We start from the raw sequence: 21,144 nt of genomic DNA, 5'->3' as shown, positions 1-21,144 counted from the left end.
TTAAAGTTATTAGAACTAAGTAAACAATTTCAATCACAGTAAAATTACAATTTTGGTTTTAACTTTTTTTAAAATTCATTTTCATTCTGATTTGGGAAAGGAAAAAAAATAAAAGCAAAACTAAAATGAATAAACTGTTTCTACATAGATTTTTTTTCAATACAAATTAGTGTTTAATCTTGTTTCTATCTGTGATTAGAAGCCAAAGATTTTTGCTGCCTTTCTGACTGGCTGTGGTTGCAGCATATAGAACGTCTCCTCAAACAACTGGAAAGGTCAGTAGCTTTTGAAATGCCACTTATGGCATGTTTTGTTTATTGCTTTTTTCCTATTAATTAGACCATTTGATGTGTGCCTGTGAAAATTATTTTGAAGACAGAGTGTTCCTGCAAAATCACTAAATAATCATTTAGACTACTGGAGAGATCTCCTTTTTAGCCTCAGAGGATTGCATAGTAGTTCCCTTAAGCAACATGGCTGAAAACAGGCTATATATTTCATATACTACAGGCCTGGAGCAAATATTTTCTGACACTATACAATAAATCATGTTTTCTTCAACAGCAAATAATAGAACTGTACAGTACATTATATCTGCAGCAGCAACAAACAATTCATCATCTCTGACCTTTCTATAATGACAACAATTTGAAGAATAGAGACTAATTTAAATTTTTATATAATGTTTAAAATTTAAGGACTAAATCTCCTTTGTACTAGATCCCTTCACACTGCTCGGGTAATAAAAAGCCTCCTTAAAGTGAACAAAAATACAATTTTTTTTTTCAAGCTCTTACAAATCAACAGAGCAGAGGTTTCTCTGAGGGCTTGGACCTAAATGCAGCTCAGGTGGATGCACCCAAACTAATTTTTAAATGACAAATTGGTAAAAAATAGAGTGTGGCTTGCAAGACCTGAGAACTAAGGGTTTGTACTCTGTAGTTGGCTGTGCAGTTTCAGTCACAAATCTATGATAAAAAAATAACCTCATGCTGACAATGGGCTCCTTTTATCTCCTCACACATAATCTGCATGTTTCTTTCATTATTCCTGGGAAGGGTGAGGGACTTTCAGCTGGCACACAAACCAGCAAATTATAAGAAACTCCCTCCTTGGCAGTAAACCCAAGAAATCAGAGGTGCCAATTGAAATTATACCCCTCACTGCCAGTCCTTCCTGATGCACATCACCTCTGGCCTTTCTGAAAGCTTGGGTTTGAAATGCACACTGAGGCTGGCCCTCTGAAATTGCACAGATTTTGCCTCTTTCATGTCTAAGGTTTCTCTTTCCAAGTAAATCCCATCACATTCCCTCTCCCATTAACCAGCCTCATCTTTTAATGGAAATAGCCTTCAACCTAAACAGATCTGAGCTATGTTCTTTGCAGAAACTTTGGGGGAGCCAAAATCTCATGATTGAGATTTTGCAAACTTTCTGTTTTATAAACAATTGGGCTCCTAATACATCCAGGAAAGATGAAGCAGTATATCTCAGGATCTTCACAGCTAAATGCATATTCAGGGCTAGCTACTATGGGACTGGAAACATTAAAGTTGCTTCTGATCCTTAGAAATCACCTGTTCAATCCTGAAGGGAAAGGGTGATGAGTGCTCTGCCCCTCACTGTAAATGCATCCAGTCATCGCCTCACCCTGCACCTTGTTTCACCCCACAAAAGAGCCACCAGTGCATAAGGGAGCAATCTGTGCCTTTTAGAACAGATTCAGAACTGCCTGATACTTTAGCTTGGTTTGAGGTCAAATGAGATGATTCCTACCATTAAAACAGAAAGAAATACTTCTGGCAGCCTGGATGAATTAATATTTTTCATGTGTCTTTTTAAGTCATCACCTCAGGATATTTTATGGATGCTCTCTACAGATGGTGATACACATGGCCCTACCTCGATTAACTGAAATTCTTTCAAGTACCCTACGCAAATAATGCCCAAAATACATCTAATGTCTGTAGCTTTTTCTCTAATGAAAGCTCAAATGCCCCTACTCCTCATTATTGTACATGTCCTTGTGCAAAAGTTAGTTTCTTTGACTGTTATAGAAATAACCCCAGATGCTGAAGCCAAATATTTAATTGTCTTTATTGTTGCAAGAAAACAGAGATCAAACCCACAGTTATTCAGAGAACTTTGCTGCACAGAACAGTCAAAAAAGAGAGAGGAAAAAAGTCATCCTTGATTATTTTATCTGTAAAATTATTTGGAATATATACAATATAATTAAGACTGCTTAACAGCTTAAATTTCTTGGCTTTGCTTTTTGAGAATACTGTCTTCTGTGGACATGAGGTTACTGAAACAGTACACTAGTGAGGGAACAAAACAAAACAGATGGTGCATTAATAATGGAAGTATTAGAAAAAGGGTACTCTTCCAGATTTCAATGTATTCATTAATATATTTTAGACAATTTAATTGCTTCCTGAAACACTAATTGAAAGAGTTTCATTTGCAAAAATCTAGTCTTGGTAATACAAACTAGGCACTGTGCCACAAAGAGCTTGAATGCTATAATAAGGAAATGAATAGAAGGGTTTTAACATGTGTATGCTTATTTCTTTTAATGAAACCTTTACAAAAGCATAGAAAACACCAGGAAAAGAAAGTTTTACAAAGAGAAGCTAGGTTTAAGAAGTAACGAATGTTTAGAACATGTGAAGAGAATTTTTGGTTTTCAAAATCACCCCACATCAAGGGAGTGTGAGTTTGATTTACTGAGCAGGACAGCATAATGCAGTTTAATTTTGTCAACATTATACACTCCTAGATTTGTCATATCTATCAATCTAAGTAGAGGATACTTTAAGGAGATTTTCTTCTGACCATGTCTACTTAAACTGCTTCAGTTTCTCTTCTAAATACCAATGGGAAAGTAAGTTTTTTCTGGTTTTGAACCTCCTCACCTGTTGCATGCTGGAAAATTTGAGTCAAACTTTTCTGTGATCAGTCTCTTATACATCTCCAGGAGACTGGAGATGAAGAGCAGACAGAAAGGCAGAAGAAAACAAACTAAATAAATGCGCTGCAAAAAAAGTGCTGCAGTCTGTCAAAGAGAATATATAAGGCAAAAGACCAACAAACATGCAGAGAAACCTGAAAGAAGGGATCAATAATAAAGAGAGAAAAAATCCAAACAGAAGAGCACATAGTTTCTAGAGCAGCTACTTTTCAAAGTCTTGCAGGTTGGGCACAGTCAAAAGATGAGGAAGGTTGTATAAAGTAGTTTCTTTTGGGGGCTGTTTTGACAGTTACCCACAAAAAGTGTATTTCCTACTCATACCATACTTGGGTGTATTTTTAATTTCCAGTTAGCAAGGATCCACAGCTACTTCCTGTGTAGTTGGAAGGAAGCTAAATAATTCTTTAGAAGTTTCACCTTTATCAGCAGCCAGAGGATGAGCACACAGCCCAGACACTGCTCAGCTTGTACCTGAGCTGGACAGAGGTGTTACAACCTCAACATCTCTGCCCTATGTGGGGAATAACTGCTCCTTTCGACCTCCCTGCTAAACTATGCTTATGTCAAATAACACTTAAAAGCCAGCACTGTCATATCAGTCACAGTGTCACTGGGTTTTCACTTACAACATTTTAATAAGGGGTAGCAAGACTTGAGGGTTTCTTTCCAACAGATTCCATGGGTGACTGTCTGTTGAGGAAACAAGGCATAGCTGAGGAAGACAGGAACATTTTTCTCTTATCTAGACTCATCTATCTTCAAAACCACATCTAAATGCAGACTCATGCTTCAATAGACCCTGCCCACCCATTGACAGTGTGTTAATATAATGATATTGATTAGCTGTGGTACTTTTCCTAATTATGTAGTTATAAGGGAACAGCTCCCTTTATGGATGTCATTAGATCATTGCAAAAGTGCCTCATGTTGTAACAGATGGCAGAACTATATGAAAAGGTAGGAGGTGACCTGGACCTGTATCCTGTTCCCTGCTAGGTGGTATCTGTCCTCTCAAATATCATAAGATACTTGTGAAAATCTCATAAAAAGTTTTTCTTACATCCTAAATATTCATACACATTTGACTGTATAATAATGATGTTTGTGTATATGATATAGAGTTTCTTGACATTGAAATTTTTTTGTTCAGGAGTAGAAATCAAAATCTACATATAAAATTATTTGTGAATTGTACTATTCTAAAGTATTGCTGAAATAGTAAATAACAAAATGGTTGTTACATGTTGCTGAAAAAAATTAAACATTTTTTAATTCCTAAGTGAAGTAACCTAGGTATGCTGGATGAATTCTAACCAATGGAGTAGAAAACTCCTTTTTTATTTCTTTGCAGTTTGTCTGAAGCCAGGAAGGGAACTTTCTAGACATCAAAAAGTACAATACATATAAAAAATTTAGGCTAGACCTGAAAGAGAATGAGGATGTGACACATCTAAATAACAGCATTCACAAAGTCCCTGTGGTAGCTCAAATTGGAACTGCTTAGTATCACACTGATTAAGGAAAAACAAACAAAAAAGAATCACACAACTCCCCCTCCCCTCTAAATATAGGGAATACCCCCAAATACTACATTTTATGCTGACCAATTTTAAAAATGCCATTTTGAAATGTCTCTGAGGTTTACAAAAGTTTAAATATAGAAATCTAGTTCTACTTTTTCATTTGAAGGAGCCATTTTTTCCAGATTTGTTTTCATCTACTAGAATTATCATCTGTAAGTAAATCAAGGTAGAGAGTCATTAAAACCTGCACCACAGTTTAATTGCCCACAGTAGGCTACAAAATTACTGGCAATTTTAATATTTAATATCCGATTTTGTATCTATAGAAGCTAAGGGCTTATCTACCTCATCTAGAAGAAATTACAAAACTAATACAAAAACATGTCTATGCCCTCCAGAGCATTAGTAGCAGCTTGTTTTATGAATCATTACCACCCTTTCCAAATTACCAAGGAAGAAGCAGTACACTGTTTGACAAATGAAGCATTTTAAAATGATGGTAAAGAAATATAAAAGTTTATCTGTAAACATTTTTTTTTCCCTAGGTTCCTTAAGGACATTTGCTAGAGTTACATTTACAGTAAAGTCAAATCCTAGTTGAACCAGAAAATGTATTCCAAAGCAATGACTTGTTCTTGCTGTCTTGGAGCTCTCTCCATATGTGCTAAAAGCCAGCTAAACTGTGTTTTGGTTGGTCTTTGTTTGGTGGTTTGTTTTTTGTTTGTTTGTTTGTTTGTTTTTTTACTGAATATTGCAAAGTGTGAGGAATCTGGACTGTTGCCAATGGCCACATTTCATCTCAATAAGCCAAATCCCAGTTAAGGGCCTCTCTTGGCTACTTAATTTGTAGGCTTAGTCCCTGGAGTCTGACTAAGTGCCAAGTCTGATATTTGTGTGAAATGCCTTAAACCAGGCAAATAAATAAATAAAGTATTTTGTATTCTGCCTCTTAAACTAAGCAAATTGAATGAGTTGGCTCCTAATAGTTCAAGTAAAATGTGGAAGTTGTCCACTGGTTGCTAGATAAGTGTTATGAGATGAGGAGACCTCTGAGGAAGGCTACAGAAATGTGGAGGTAATAAACTGCTTGTCTAACATTGTTTTAGATAATGAGAGAGCAGAAGAGATGAATACGAACAAAAAGCTGCCTGCATGCAGAATGCCTCCACACACTTATAGCTACTGAAAATATTTGTGTGGTAGCTCTGCTGAATAGAAGGCATGTTTTCTGAATGTCATCATTATCTAAGGAGGTCTGAGTGCACTGTATATATGTGAATAGAGCACTTTGGTAAGCTAAAACAAAATGAAAGAATTAAAAATAACATTTCATAATGGCACTTCAAATGGAAATAAAAAGGACATTTTAGCATTCCCTTGCATTGTAAAGTTGAGTTAGGTAATTCCTGATTGCTACTACTGACCTTCAGACACTAAAACTAGGTCAGTATCTGTTTGGAAACATAGGGAAATTTTCATGAAATGGCAGAGTTGCATGTACAACAGAAAATGCTAAAACTTCAAACTGCAGAAAGTATTGTAGCTAACAACTCAACATGTATACATTCAAATATATTTGCATAGAAATAAATGAGAATGAAGAAATAAGGTTAAAAAAAAAAAGCTCAAGTTGTTATTGCTAACACCACAAAAATTCTGTTTTCTGTGGGTTGCTCAGTTTGTGATCTTTCCTCTTCTGTATGAAGTCTGCCATTCCTATCTGTATCTTTGCTACTGTAATCTGGATTGCTATGACATACCTTAACTTTTGGGAGCTTTTTAGTAATGCAGAAAATGCATCTGACTGAAAACTGTGTGTTTCTGATGGTATGAACTAGCTTTCTTTGTATTTCTGCCTTTTGTTCACATTTGCCTGTTCCCTGATAGAGCATGGCTTTAATTTAGATTGCATTTTGTGGATGTTTTATTTAGAAGATTGTGCATTAAAAAAGTCCTAAAAAACACCATTAAAAAACCCCTTAAAATAATGAAAGATGATTTGGTGGGCTGGATTAATTGACGAATTGGGTTAACCCCAGCTGAAAACAATCATTTTCTCACCCCTCCCACCAGTACCAAGATCCCTGTATCATCATCACTGCTTTGGTCAAAAATCCAGACAGAACTATGCAAGATGCCATGAAGAAAATTAATTCACCTCAACCACACTCAGCAGAGTTGAGCATAGAGAACAGACTTACTTAGCATTGTCCTTGTGCCTCCTAGTCTGTCTGTCATGATGATTGTAGGTTGCTGCATTGAAAAAAAAAAAAAATTTTTTTGTTTTCAGTAAAATGAGAAATTTGGCACAAATTAAGAATTGAGATTAAAATATTGAGAAACAAAGACCTTTAAAAGATCTTTCTTTATTAGTTAATCAAGAGTTTCTTCTTTTTAATCCTCTGTTGAGGTTTTGCCATTGTAATTAATAAATGGGAAACGACTGAGTGATATATATTGTTGGCACTGCTTAGCCCTTTGAAGTGTTAATGGATCAATTTGGCTTTTCACATTTTGTATTGTGAACCTAGTTGGGAAGAGGCAGAAAGTTTTGATAACAGTTTTACTATTTTAAATTAAAATATTTTATTCCAAAAACGAAAACATTGACTATGTTAATAACTTGAAATACATTAACTTAATTTTTAAAGAGAGGAAAATTGAGACAGAGAAAAGACTTAGCTTGGAAACATTGCCTGGATTTAATGGCATTTTAAATATAGCAGCAACTTTAAGGATAACAGCTACAGAATTTGAAAGACCATATAAGCTGTTGAAAGAATCCAAGAATGTGATAGTTCAGACAATTCGTGATTTTTTCAAATATCTCCAGAGAATTTTTTCTTGAGAATATGAAACAGATTAAATTGCAGTCTAAAGCTGATAGTCTTGTTTGGCTGATAACACAAATAATTTTTCATTTATGGTTATTCACTTGCGGATACCTTATTTTAATTTAGATAGAACATAATGATACAGTTTAAAATATCTCTTTCTATATATACAGTCATATATAGAGATATAGGCAACAATACAGACAGGCAGGTATTTCTCACAGGAAACATCCACTGCCATCTCACTCACAGCAGAGCAGGGTGACACAAGTTACAGCCAAGAGCTGGGCTAAAAGGCTCTTGAACCTCAGCCTCCAGCAAGTTCTGCAGTCATGGGTGATGATGTTTAATGGTGAACTGGCTCAGAGAAAACATTTCGCCTGAAAATAAAATATTTCACATGGAAAATTTTGTTTCACTGAGAATTTCTGTTTTTCACCTTGTTATTTCCTTTCATGCAAAAAATGAACAAAAAGCCTCAGGTATTGTTACAATGGAATTCCTCCAGGACAGGTATTCTTATTTTACTTAGCTTTACCTGGTTATGTTTGTAAAAAAGATCTCACTTGTCAAACAAGGTGAATATTCTCCTTATTCTTCTCCTTCCTCCTCTTTTTATATTGAGGTTTCCCCACAGTTAACGGAATAAAAGTTATAATTTGATCCACTCTGTCATAGGCTTTGTTTTAAAAAATATCTGTTTACTGTACTTAGATTTCTGTTAATTGAACATATAAATGTTTACTGTATCATATGTGACAATCAACACTAATTTTTCCTCTATTTCAGGCATTAATAAAATGCTTTGAACACTGAGATACGAGAACTGAGCAGTAGCTAAAGATTTTAGTGTATTCTGTGTTCCTGTAATCTGTTGGGGTTTTCTCCTGGGAAGTTATCGGTTATTTCAGGAATATGGATATGAATGCTACTCTTGATATTTCCTTTTCTTTTTGTATCTCTGGCTGACGTTTGTACTGCTTTCATTTCCTTCCTGTTGTCCTGGATTTATCTGTAAATTACTGTGCTTTCTTGCAGTGGATGAGGATGTGTTTGGAGTTCTGGCTCTTGGAACTTGGGACTCCAAGACCTCTCTTTACTTCAGGCTGCTTCCCCACTGCATTTCCCATCTCCCTATGTATGGTACCTGTCCATAGACAAATCACTTGGTTCAGAGCTACTGTGATGAGCTGGCCAAAGTTGGAGGGGGCAATGGATGTACACCACTGCAAGGAACCAGCTTCAATGATCTGGGTGATTTCTTCGTGTCCCAGGTTTCAGTTTTCCAAGGCAGTATTTTAATTCATCATTTTTTCTCTCAGCTTTCACCAGATTTCATTTCTATAGTGTAATTCTTTCTTTTCTCATACCCTGCTTATCAATATCCCAGTGATTTGTTGTTTTTCAGCAGCTACTGCCCCTGCGTGTACTATAATGCAATACATAGCAGGAGATTCTGTTCCTAGGAAATTTTTTTTGGGGGAAAGCAACTATTAATTTTACAAATGACAATTAACAGTATTGGAGTGTTTTTCCCCCCACTTTTCCTTTTTTTTTTTTTCTCCTGAACCTAGCAGAAAGTCAAAAAGTGGTGCTATTGGAAGGTCTTATCAAATATATCAATCAAAGACTTGGAGCCATACAGACCTACAGCCTCTGCATGATATTTAATCTGAATTTTATCACTGAGAACATTCTGTTGTATATAATTTTTTTCCCGAGTTTGACCAGAATTCTACATATAGGTGAACAACAGCATTCTTGGATTTTTACCATGTCTGCTTAATTTCTGTTACTCAGAGCTAGTTTTACCTGTTCTCTACAGTTATAAAATTATCTTAAATTAGTTTGTTTCCAAAACAACATTTTAAATGTTCTTACTATACCAAATTCTCCTCAGAATGCTGATGAAACAAGAAATTGCTCTCAATAAACCATTTTTTTTTTCTTGAGGTATAGTCAGTTTTGAACAGACATAGTCCAACAATTGCACATAATTTAAAAACCCAGACAAAAAAGGACTGACCAAGAATGCACAATTCCATTGTCAATTTATATATTTTTAAAATAAAACATGCGAGTGGTTCATGAGGGACTTAACTTTATCAATGCTGTACTAGTTGAGAATGAAATCAGCATTTTTTGCTAGCTTAATAATTTAGGGACATTAATTTTTAAAAGAAAATAATGATGAAACTTGAAAAAGCAACAATAAATGCAAAACAATCATTCCTGAGTTTCAAAAGTTTTCTTTTTACTGACTAAAACACAATTTTATGCTTTAGTGTCACAGATTGATGTTGGATGCTGAAGTATTTGCTTTAAGCTGGACTGATAACTTGGGAATCTGTGGCTTCATTTCATATAGTGGTATCCCTGGCTGAAAAACTCCCCCAGGAAATGTCAGTTTTTGTTTATGCATACAGAGCAATAAGAATATGCAATTTGTGTTCCCAAAATTTTCACTAATAAGGTGTGTGACATAATATATGCAATGTGATCAAATATCCCAAAGTTATATCTTAAACTGATGCATTAAAAATAATTAATAATAAAAATCTGTTAGGTACTTGCTGACTAGAGTTCAGCAACTAAAAACTAAAAATCTGAAATGTTAAGAAAATAAAAAAATCAATTGAAATTTCAAGAAAATAAAGGTCAGCAAAATCAATACCTAAACCAAGCCTGCCTGATCTTAGCTATTCTTCCATTAGTGTAATCAGGACTCAGCTCTAAAACACGCCAATATTCCTATGATTCTGCAAATCATAGTCATAGACATAACTACAAAAGCATGAGAGTAATAATGCTGAGTGTAACTGTATTAAAGTCTTGCTTAATATTGAACCCTTTGGGATAGATTCAGAAGTATGAATATAGATATATTGTTATATATATATTATATATGCATACTTTGCAAAAGGAGTAGAGGAATCTTAGTAGGAACTGAGTGTCTAAAAAATAACTCTAATTCTTGACACTAATTTGTGTTGTGATTCTTGTGCTGCACATTAGGAATTTCCCTTTGCCAGTTCCTACTATTGTGCCTTTTTCCCTACTTTTGATTTCCTACTGTCAAGGCAGGCATTGTAAAAATAGCCCTAGCTCGCGGCTTCTGCTATAAAACACTGCGTCAAATGGAAATCAAATAAATATATCAGCTATTATTCACACCCTTCTTTTTTTTTTTTTTTTTGAGTGTGTGTGCTGACACTACTATTTCAGCCTAAGTGACCTATTTTAATATAACTTAAATCTGATTCCCTCCCAATTTAGCTAAATTTATATAAAAACACCCTTATTTTGAAATGAGTGTCCACATAAAACCTCTACCCAAAATAGGAAAAGCTGTGATTTACTACTGCAATTGTTATAACAGCTCCACTCATGTTGTAGGTAAATCCAAAGTCATTAAAAATGGGTAATAATGATGAATTGCACAAAAAAAAAATGCAGCTGACAGAGGCTTCATGGGTTGCATTGCTCTGTTCCTCACTGGAACTCTCCATGGATGGAAAGTTCCACAAAAAACTGGATCAGATTTTACCACATATTGATTTATTTGAAAAAGTATTAATTGTTACTGATAAATAATTATTTTATTTCTTTTGAGGTAAGTGCATTGTTAAAAAACCTGCCACAGCATTTCAGTGGAGTAATTCCTGACTGATATAAAGTTCCTAATTTGTGACTGTCAAATATTACACATGGATTTCACAATTACCTGAGTCCATGCAGAGTAAGATGGAAAATATTTTATGGTAACCATACAATTCTGTCCTTTGAAGAATCACTAGCTGCTTTTTCTCATGACAATTAAGTATGTGAATTTAGGGAACCTGGATAACCTTTAGTATTTGAGTTTTCCTGTTTCAAATATGATCTTTGCTACTTGGAAGAAAAGCTAAAGTAAATTAAGCTATGGCATTAATTCAACCTAATTGCCAAAATGGTTCAATTTATTTTTTCCTCAAGAGATCTAATTTTTTATTCATTATTGGAATTCCAAAAATTGATTACTGTAAGTTCAAGATTTAGGTAAAGATTTCTGTTAAGGTCCTTAGAATCTCTTTATGTGACTAAAAGGTGTGTGTGGGGTAAATATTCTTAGATTTCAAATTTTGGAGTTGAATTCTAAGTTAGGAATCAATGAGAAGGAGGTGTGTATTTCATGCTACTTCAAGTAAAGCCTCATGGATGCAGCAGTCAATGAAGCTGATCAGAAGAAGCATTAGACTTGCCTATAATAATGGATGAGGAAATAAACTGTATGGTGGATACCCCTGAAATATGGCAGAAGCTAACATTAAAAGGCAAAAAAGTGAAATGCTTTCATGTTAGAATAACATACACACATACACATATACAAAACAAACCAAAACAAAACAAAAAAAACCCAAAAAGTAAAAACAACCCATGAAAGTTTAAAAAGGAAAATAGAAAAGAATTAAAAAACAGTTAAAGAAATAATCCGAAGAACCCAGTAGGGAATATCAAGATAGGATATTAAATTGGCTTTAGAAAACTGTACTCATAAGATTATGTGAAGGCAGAGATTTGAGGATCAAAAGAAGTGGAGTTAAATGGCTCAAATGCTTTCACTTGATTCTGAACCGACTCAGCACGAGCAGCTTGCGACGTTCCATCTGCCAATCTTCCCTGGATATGTGCATTCTCTTCCTAAAGCCCTCATTGTGATCTTTGTGAAAGAAATTCACATACTAATGATGTCCCTTAGTGTACCTTATGAAACATTCAAAATGGACTGTTATGGATATGGAGTTTAACAGGGAGCAACTAATTGTTTATGCTGGGCTAGCCTGAGGGGGTTTCATTTTAAATCTTTAAAATTATAAGACCTGAATTTTCAGGGTAAAGTTTCTCTAACAGATGATTCAATAGCATATAGCTAGTCAGTGAGAAGCATACTGTGCTTTATTCTTATATATATATAAAAATATATATGAAACTCTCTATAGAGTATATTCTACTTATTTATGAGGCTGAAGTCTGACTATGCGAATAGCACAGAAAAAAAACCCCATCAGACAGCTACCCTACCTGCTCACATACTAGAATGCCTGTTGTGCCACCTTCCAAGCTGCTGTTTTATTAATGATCTTGAAACAGAAATAGTAGGGCATGAAGAAGAGTTAAAATGACTTACTGATATGTCACAGACATTTGCCAAGAAAATGAAATACACTGTGAGGAAAAAGCACCAGGGAGGCCAATGAGGAACCAAATGTTCCATATTCTGATTTGTCTGACCTTCGCCTTCCTGAGCTCTAAAGGGAAACAAAGCTGCCTTGCCTGTGCTGGGCAAACTTGGTATCTGTAAACTCCAGAACTGTGTAGAATATGTACAGCATTTTATTATTTTAATTAGAAATTAATATTCTTTAAATCAAATACATCTTTTGTTTTGTTATAAGGAAAAACAGCAACATGGATACTCCATGTTACCTCAGACTCATTAGTGCTTCATGCTCATTTCTTTGCATCTCTAGTAAGAAGTTTTTAGACAGGAAAAAATTAGGAAATGTTGGTGTTGGAGTCAGTCACAACAGGGAAAGAAACAAGGCTTGTAAACAACTGTGTAGTTTCAAGCAATGGACAACAATTTTTACTTTTTTTTTTGTCCATGTAGTGATTCTGGTGAACCTAATTCTGTGTTTTTTCCAGGTGCAGTGGTTTTGGTTGACCAGTCTGAGTCACAGCACAAATTAATGTGATGTGTTGAGTGTTGGCCAAATGCCAGTGCACCCACTGGAATTATTTACTCATTTTCTGCTATGAGATAAGGGTTGGGGGAAAGCAAAGTAGACTCAAAACTTTAAAAGGTATAGAGAAAGCTTGAATAACAGTATTAAAAGAAAAATAGTAAAAAATTAAAATAAACCTTCAGAGCACTTCTCCCCAACTCCTCTTTTCACACCGACAACATAAAGAGACAAAACCTGATATTTTCAGTAAGTTTACCACCTCTAAAATTATCTTTCTTCAGTTCACCTAAGGACAGGAGTGTCTCTGTGCTATGGAGACCTTTCCACAAGAAACAGTTCTCTTGTGGTTTTAATTTTCTCAAATATCAGCCTCATGGAAATCTATGATTGTGAAGTCCCTCCCATGTTTGGATGTCTTCCCGAAACTACCCAACATGGGTCATCTCAGTTTATTGGTGTGCAATTTTAAGGATGAGCTGTTCTAGCATAGGAAAAAAAATCTCTTAATCCATCTCTAGGAACAGAGGTTTTCTTCCTCTGTCCCTGGGGTAAGGTTTCTCATTTCTCTCATCTCTCTCTATTCAAGCTTTTCATCAAATCACAACTACTTTGACATCTGCTTGCTTCAGCACTGGTGCTTCTGCTCATGGCTGCGGTCAGACTGCTACACTCCCCAAAGGCATTCCATGAGTTACAGGGAAAAAGAGTCTGATGTATCAACTATATCTTCACCATAGCTTTTTACAAGAGATTTTCAGCCCAAGACAGAGGCATCTCCTCATTCTCCTCTCATCTGGGCTTTGGTTCTTCTTTCTTCACGGACCTTGATGTTTCTATGTTGTTCTCTTCACGTGCCTTCACCTTTCCTTTTCTCTGAATCAGGAGAAGTGATGACCACAGGTTTATCTGCTTTTAAATGCAATTTTACAGCACTGAAAGAGTTAGCCTTACCTGAGCCTTGCATTAGGAAATGGCCTTTTGCTGTTGGCTACTTACATGATCTCTGATGGGTGGCCGCCATGGAGCTGCTCACGGTGTTGATTTTGGCTCCTGCCGCTCAGGTCTGGGCCAGAATGGCACTGGTCACTGGCTGCATGCTGGCTTTCTGGCCCCTGCCACATTCAATTCTAGCCTTGGGACTGCTTTCCTGCATGGGCCACAGAGCTGCTTCTGTGTTTAGCTGCATGATTTCCTATGGCACCAGCAGGATGGCTCGGCGGCTCATGGCCTGAGCAGGACCCAGGCTCAGTGGCTGTAGGATTTTTCAGCACTGCAGCCCAGCCAGCCCAGCAGAACTGGCCCAGGTTCCTTCCTCCACCCTCATCCCAGCAGACAGGCTACATGGGCCCAACCTCACCACAAAAAGCAGGAAGTAAAAAGAAAATTTTCTCCAGTTTTCTCCTCTCTTAAATATGGTTTATAGTGACATGTCCAACTTCTCTAATTGGTTCTGTCAGCCATGAAGGAAGTTTTAAGTTTTCTATGGAGATGGCCACTTCCATGATTGACATTTTTTCCTTACCAAAAATTCAATTAAGGCAAAGCCAGGACACCGGGTTATAACCTTTCTGTATTATGTCACAGCACATGGTAAAATAGTTCTGTGTCCTTGGCAGGGATCCTCTGGTGCTGAATTGAGTGCTGCTTTTCTAGCTGCATGGCAAATGCAGACTTCTTCCTACAGCAAAATGCAGTGTTAACAGCTAATTTCCTACATCAACTCTGATCTATTTGAATCAATGGGGGTGGCAATTTTCACCAGAACCTCTGTGGAGATGGAGACATCCTGGATGAATCTGGAGGATCTGTCCATGTACTCTGACCATTTGATCTCCAAAGAAACTAAAAGAAAACCTGAACAAGACAGAATTTCTCAAGTGTCTGAATTGATAAATGCGTCCCACTTTGAATAATTTAAAAATCAGAAAGAGGACTGGGAAATGCACATAAGCAAAGTAGACAATCTTGTCAGATTGTCAGAGAGAACAAAAATTTTTAAGGATTTTTTTTCTTTAGAGAGGAATTTTCCCATACTATCATAAAGCACTTGGAAGTAAACAAGTCTCTTATCGTTATCTTTTGTGGATACACATTTCATGCCCCTTTTTCCTAAGGTTTCCTTGCTTTTTTTTTTTTTAACTCTTGCTTAAAGATTAACATACTTGAACTGCAGAAGAGTGTTTCAGATGAATGGGTGGCTTCATTTTGCTAGTGAATGAAATAATGCTTGCCTATGTCTCACATGTGAAATGCTTTGGGAAGTTCAAATGGCTTTATATAAATATGCTATCTGAAATTATCGCACACCGTAATGCCAATGTGTCATCCTGTAGCTGAAATGGGAGCTGTAACTCCGAATTTCTGCAGTGAACAGATATTAGAGCCACTAAATTTTTCTAAGTTGGTTTAGACTCTTCTGTTTGTCAGATGGATTCGGCGCTTTTGGAGAGACCTGGGTTTGCTTTTGGAGGCAGGAGACATTTATCCACAGCTCACAGAGAGGATGGATGGCAGCAGTACCATCCCACTCTGCCTTCCAACAGCTTGTGGCACCAGCTGGGAGGTCTCTTTGAGGATGGGAAGATGAAGTCTGCAGTCGCAGCATCCCTGTGGAGTTTGCTCGCAAACATGACTGACGCCACTTGCTGTGTGCCTGCGTGTCTAAACTGATCAGAGGAACAGGGTTTAGAATCCCAGGTCATTTCTAATTGCTTTTCAGTTCAAAGACCAAATTTTAGAAATGCCTGAATTCCCACAAGACTGTTTGTTTCCATGAGACTCTAAAAGGTAAAAGTCAGTGCAGACTTTAGCCCTCTGTCATGACTAATTTAAGCAAGGTTTAGACTGTTAACTGAGAGGTCAAAGGTTCACTCTGTTATCACAACAAGCCCTCCAGCCTTTCTCTGCCTTCTGATAATTGTGTTTGGTTTCTGTTAGAGGCCCAGAATGCTTGTTAGATGCTAAAAAGGTGTAAAACATAATCCAGTAGCATCTCCAAACTAGTACCCTGGCAAGCACAAACAGTGCATCTAAGACCATGTTAGTATTGATCTTGAGTCAGATTGCATTAGCCCTTCCTAGGCTACCCGGCTCGAGCCTGCTGGGGACTCAGCAATGCAGAGAGAGGCAGACCCAGGCAGCCAGATCGATGGATTAATGACGTCTGTCTCCTTTCTGCAACTTTACTTCCTACATATCTCTCTTGATCCCCTTGTGCCCTCCCTGGATATGCACTTTCTAAAGGTTCACAAGACACATAACACAATTTTGAGCAAGTAATGTCTGCATAAAAGTAAATATTATAAAAAGAAGCATGACAACAACACATGTCTAGATTTGTGTATGCACCTGCACTCACACATATATAGATTTTCAATGTTCCCAGACAGTAGAGATTTTTCTCATGAATATGTTCTGTTCTCTTACATCTCTAAGCTGATACATAGATTTTTAGGAAAAGCAGGTTCTCTCTGGCAGATGGTCATATTTACATTATACAGAGAACTGTATAGAACAATTTTAAAATTTCCAGCGCATGGATGAATAATAAACTATAAACTTTCCTAAAGAATTTCTAGGTTTCTTCTCATGTCTCTTTTTCACATCTATCTTCCTTTGAATTATTAGCATTTCTCATTACTAACTGGCAAGATGTATCCACCTCCACACAACCATGGGTAGATTGAAAATAAGTTTCTTATGCTATCAATAACTTATGATGTCAATTTTTTTTAGTTTTTGCTTTATAATTTAACACACAGTTTTCAAAAATAGCATGCTGTAGCTAAATATTTCACTGCATGTTGCTCCATATGCCACTTTACTATTTCTTTCAAAATGTCTTTTTCTATGTGACCATACCTTAAGGTTTACTCTATCCTTCCTCTTTATACTTTTTTTTTCTAAAATTATATTTTTCTGGTTGAATTACTGACAAAGCAGTATCAGATCATTCTGATTTCTATTTGTCATCAGAAGGGATCTGTCAGGGAGAAATGTGTGTAAAACATCCTGTATTCAAATGTCATTCTCTGGTAAAAATATCTATTTGGGTTTTTCTTCTTCCTATAATATTCTACCACCTTTATCTACCTCATTCTTCACCATTTTCCTCACTGATTTCCAATCTGCCTTATTTGACATTATTTACATAAGTTTTACTGCCTTAAACCTATTTTTCCAACCCCTTCTGAGAATCTCAATCTTGTATTTGTGATTATTTGTATTATAGTAACAGCTATGGGACCTAGATCAAACCAGAACTCTATTTTATTAGCACAGATTCATGCTGAGAAACAAAATTTACTCTGAAGACTTGATAATAGTGGGATCCAGACTTGGACACCCCAGAGAGAAGTGCATTTTAAGCATACAATGAGACAGTAAAAAAAAAAAAAAACCTGACTACTTCACACCAGCAGTGGGAATTACCATGAAAATTGGAGCAGCCTCCCCAGGGGTGGGATAGAGACCCCATTGCTGAAGTTTTCAAGATGTGATTGCATGGGGTGCTAAATAATATGGGGTCCCTTTGCCACAAAAAGTTGGACCAGATGGTCTTTCAAGGTCCTCTCACCTGAGCTATTCATTCGTTATTATAAGCAAGAATCTCTCTGCTCCTCTCAGATGCTTTAGAGGGCCTCCATCACCTTCACTGGCCACTGAGGCACATCAGGCTGAGTGTTTATCTTCTCACAGTAGCTTGGAATTGTTCTCACACCAAAGCCTAACCCCATGAGCATCACCACAGTATGACTCTTGTTTGTCTCCCTTTGGTTTGAGGCTAACTGGTTCCCTTAAGGGGAAATCCCCCAGCAGAGGTGGGTGATGGGTGATGCTGGATGCCTTGGATAAAGCCCAAGACCTGAACAAAGAACCACAGCAGGTAAGGTGGCACAGACATTGCCAGTGGCACATTGCTGGGAAGGAAAGCTTCATTAAAATATTTTTTTAAAGCACAGGTCAGAATTTCAGTTGTGAGGTCTGGGTCTGACCAAAAATCAGTGAAGATAAAACTAGTAAAAGAAACAGAATGGAAGTGATTCACCCAGTGCTGTGCATCTGGTCATTGTCTACCCTGGATCTGGCTGGACTTCCTTGACACCAATCTGATGAGCAGTTACTCATATTTACAAAGCACCAGACTGGAATACATTCTCTCCTTTTTTCCTCCTCACAGATTTCCATTTTTTTGGGGGGGGGGGGGGGGGGTTGCTGGTTTTTTGGTTGTTTTGTTTTGTGGTTTTTTTGTTTTTGTTTGTTTGCTTGTTTGAGTTTTCTGTTTCGGTTTTGTTTTTTGTTTTTCCCAGTGATCTAACCTCTTCTTTTGAGGACTCCCTCCCTTCTCTGGGCAGTGTGATCAGACTATTTAAGGCTTCCTGGGCCAGCTAGGATAGAGATGTGGGTCTAGAACATTGTTCCCAGACAGTTCATCACAAAGTGATGGGATGTAAGAGCTCAGAATTCAAAAGCAAACCCAAAGTCTTTGTGACTCAAAGGTCCTGCTTTTAGAGGTGCCATGAACATTTTTCTGGCCTATGTGGGAGATGCAGTGTGGTTTGGTGACTGGTTCATAAATTTGAATAATAACTCTGGCTTGCTGCAGGGCTCCTTGTGCTTTTGTTTCCCACAAGAGCTTCATCCAAGGAAGGATGGATTCTGCCCTCAGTTATGACCATGATTACCTATGGCTTCATTACATATGCAACAGATTCAGTTCCTTATCCTAGGAGAATGGGTTCCTATAAGTATGACTATAAGCCCACAAAGATGCTGAATATTTTATGAAATTGTATTTTAGTTTGGAAGGGATCTGCTAGGAATGTATTGCTTTCTTCCTGCTGAACTCCCTGAACACTCTTAAAAAACTTGATAATGTTCCTGACAAACCTTTCAAGGCTAAGCAATTTCTTTCAAAACAGGAAATAAATTACGCATCTGAAAATTGTTCACACACTTGATCTATCCTGATCAAAACCCCTATCCCTCAAAACTGGACAGGTTTTCTTTGAGGCACTTTATACTGGGTTCAAGTTCTTCTTGTTAATTTAAGAAAAATGCTATAGGCCAACCATTTTTTATTATTTATGACTATTTTCAAAAACTCATTTCCCCTTTCCTATCTTTCAATGAGAACACTGGTGGCATTCTGCTTTATGGAGCTCATATTGACATTTCTGCTAACTCTGTGCTCACACTGTGGGATTTAAAACTGCTGCCCATTGCAACAGTGTTTGAACCCATTCTTCAGGATCCTATCCAACAAGCTGCTCCTTGCATCCATGCAAAATTTTTTGCCTCTTCCCTTATACATTAGGAAGACATGCCTTGTAATATTTACATATGCAGAATATTTAGCATCAGAAGTTAAATAAATTCCCTAGACAAAGGGATCCTTTGCAGCGTGCACTAATGTCCATGTCTTGGTATCATGTGAGCCATATCATTTTAGCAAGTGAAGGGATGCACTTTAAGTGCTTGCAAGTATAAAATATTCATTCTTGCTAGTGATAAGTACACAATTACAGACTATCCTGAGAATAATGAATCTGAAGAACTCCTATATTTTATATCTGTTCATCATGCAGCAGTAACTGTACAATTTGTCTAGACCAAACATGAATAAATCATTTGATTGTAAAGATAAATATAGATGTTTTTACAAGCTATTTGTGATTAAAGCCTTAGTGTGCTAAATACTGTAGAGACATAGAGTCAGTCTGTGCCCCTGACCTTAAGACAAAAATAGAAGAAAAACTCTGGAAAAGGAAAGCAGAAGTAATAAGGCTTGATTAAAATTACTTAGAAGTTGGCTACCACAGTAAGAGTGAAACACTGTTCTCCAAGCCCAATCTAGGCCAAATCTCCATTCATCAAACCATGCTGTATTTTATTCCAAATAACTCTATGTACTTGCAGTGAGACCTATTTCATTTTCTGTAAGGTTGCTTCCTACTGTGCAGTACTTCCAAGATTACTCGTTACTTAATGGAAAAGGAAAAGAAGATATGTTTGCTGAAGTTGAAAAACAACTGAAAGTACACAAAATCTATTAGAACTCAAAGAAATTATCCAGTTTTTTAAATGGACAGATAATATTCTGGTCATGTCATTAAGTCTTGTGAATAAAATTTGTTTTTCAACAAAATTATTTTATTTTCCTTATTTGAATTGTAAAAATGGAATAATTTGATGTCATAAATATTAGTTGAGAAAATGGGGTTTGGATTAAGAAGAATTACAATAAGAAACCTTGTAGGGAGAAACAAGAAAAATGAAACAAGAAAATTTTCACAATCATAATGGAGCTTCTTAAAAATATTACGGGAAAATAACTTGGGAGCTCTTTTAAAAGAAATCTTTTTGTTCTCTGAACAACTCTGTATCTGAAAGGCATTACTTATTCTTTACCTAAACCAAACATTTCAGTCCAAGATATTAATTGTGATGTAGTATTAACTCTTTTTATACTGACTGACTGCAGGGAAGTTCATTACACCTGGTAAAAAATTCCAGACAAACAACTTGGAAGTAGTCTCAAATTTTTATGCAACAGTGATTGTATTTTTATTTGCAAGTCTCAAGAACAAACCTGAAATTTACACAGAACTTATCCAAGAGAAGATTCAAAATTCTAAAAAGATAATTTTTTGTTTTCTTTTTTCCCCCTCAAAACTGTGCCCAAGCTTTTTTTATTTTTAATTGTAATTTTCAAATTTATTTTAAAAGAGAAAAAAAATATTATATTAAATTCCCCAGAACTGCAAAACAGTTAAAAGGATTTTACTCTTGCTTTCCATACTCATTCACTAATAAGGTCCATTTCAAACCAGAAGTAAGATAATAGAGGAATTTCTAAGTTTCTGAAGAGATGGGTTGCTAACACTTTCTTTGACAAGCTTAATTGTATCAGGTTCCCATGAACAATAAAGTTGGTCAGCCAGCACATCCCTCAATTTGTGTGCATCACAAAATACCCAGATTGAAGGATGATTTGCAACTTGCATGTGGGAATGTCAGGGATGGATCTGAGGAGAATTTTCCATGGTAGTGGTGATAATTCAGATCAAGAACTCTGATAAATTCAA

Source organism: Catharus ustulatus, chromosome 3 (genome assembly GCF_009819885.2).
Source record: "Catharus ustulatus isolate bCatUst1 chromosome 3, bCatUst1.pri.v2, whole genome shotgun sequence".
NCBI classification, from domain to species: Eukaryota; Metazoa; Chordata; class Aves; order Passeriformes; family Turdidae; genus Catharus; species Catharus ustulatus.
Note: the sequence above shows the minus strand (reverse complement) of the source record.